At 48.8% G+C, this 1,859-nt stretch overlaps 1 pseudogene; it reads right to left on the bottom strand.

Annotated features, from left to right (window-relative positions):
- Positions 1-246: 246 nt before the first annotated feature.
- On the bottom strand, positions 247-1,424 carry LOC103751388 (annotated as a pseudogene).
- Between the last annotated feature and the right edge of the window lie 435 nt (positions 1,425-1,859).

Here is a 1,859-nt window from a genome sequence, read left to right as displayed (position 1 = left end):
CTAAGATCCATTCAGGCTGATTTCACCTCCCCCCCACCACCTCTTGAGTAAAATCACTACTCTCTTTGGCTCATCTAAGTAACTCCAAAGCCATCTGCCCCGATAATCTTAGCTATCTATCTTTCTTTCTGCTTTCTTTCATTTAACTTGTTTTAATGTTGCTTCACAAACGGCAAAAAATACTAAAGTACAGACAAGGAAGGATTGTAATATTGTGTCCAACATTATAAATATGGAATTATAAATTTAAAACATTTTCTGGTTAAAAAGATAAATCCAGTAGTCAGTGCAGCTCTGCGTGGTCCTTGTCTGGTAGATCCAGTCTCTGTATTCCTGTCGGTGCTTGCCGTTATTCATTTTTCCAGGTTCTCCGTGTCTGCCTCTTCTTCCTCCCAACAGTTCCATCAAAGGTCCAGAAGGATGCCCCAGGCCACCTCGTTTTCCTCCACCAAAGCCACCTCGGTCCATTCCATAGCCACTTCAAAAGTCGTCTGTCTCCATCACGACTGCTGTGATCCATAAGTCTACCTCATCCTCCCAGCATACCACTACCTCTGCCACAATCACCACCTGGAAGTGGGGAGGATGGGGGGTTGGGGGAGGAAGCCCTCAAGCTTAGGGGCCTGGTTGCATTCTGTTCTCTAAGTGAAGTTCTGGTTTCCACAACCCTGATTGGGACACTGCCAGTCTCCAGCTCTGTGCTGGACATTTCCACCTTCCAAAAGAATTCCCTCTGGAACTTGAGGGCCCTCTTGGGGGAGAAGCTTCCTTTGCCTCCTCCACTGCCTCTTATGAGACCTTTGGGTTCCCCAGGACCTCCTGGGCCATCAGGATCTCCACAAGTGATGGTGGCATCCCTCTGCCCTCATAGGTTGGCATGTTACCCTGCATAGTGTTCATTGAGAGTTTCTTTCAGGGGACAGAGACTTTGCTTCCTTGACAATCTTTCCCATCAAACCACTACAAAGCAGCCTTGGTAGTTGGTGGATCTTTATAGGACACTGTGGCATCACCTTTGGGCTTTCCTGGTTTCCTTATCCAGGTAGATGTGGATCATGGGTTGCCAGTTCTTTTGTTCATCTTCACAACCCCAGGCTCCTTAAAGAAGTCTGCCAGATCATCGAAAGTCACATTGACATTTAATCCTTGAACATAAATTGCACTGTTGTCAGAGTCTTCATCAGAATCTATAGGTAGGCCTAGATCAAGATCCCAACCTTCATCCATGGGTCCACCAGGCTTATTGAAGCCACCTCACTGTCCAGTGATGCCCATTCTACCCTCTCTCCCCCAACACACCTCTGCTCATGGCTCCATGATCAAATACCTATCTTCCCCCTGCCAGGATTATCAGGGCCACTCATGCTCAGGTTCTCTCCTGGTTGGGCAAGTCCTCCAGACTCCTGCCCATACACATCCATGCTACTAGGTCAACCTGTGGAAATGAACACAGCTGCCCGTGCTCTCTGGGATACCAGAGAGCATGCACAAGTCTCTCAGAGGAAAATTTGGCATGACAACTGGGTAGTGTAAGCACTGTAGCCCCACTGGGCTGTAGCTAGGCTGTAGGTACTATAACCTGTGGATGCCATTTTTCTCTCCTTCCTCCTCATTCTCTCAACCTAGTCTTACATTTGTGTTTTAAGAAAATGCATGCTCCCTTTGCTTCCCAGGCTTGCACAGCCTCCAGCGTCCTGGTGCCAGCACCTTTCCTGGGTAAGTCCAGTGGTACCCACTGTGCCTTGAACCTCCTCCCCCAGACTTATTCACCCTCCCAGCTCCCCCAGACCTGTCTCTCCTAGCCTGGGTAGTGGCCCATTTCTTGTCTTGGCACCCCAGATACCAGGGCTGATCTCCCA

This window comes from Nannospalax galili, unplaced genomic scaffold, assembly GCF_000622305.1.
Source record: "Nannospalax galili isolate Female #2095 unplaced genomic scaffold, S.galili_v1.0 scaffold247, whole genome shotgun sequence".
NCBI lineage: Eukaryota > Metazoa > Chordata > Mammalia > Rodentia > Spalacidae > Nannospalax > Nannospalax galili.
The sequence above is the reverse complement of the archived record's forward strand: the minus strand, read 5'-3'. Positions and strand labels throughout refer to the sequence as shown.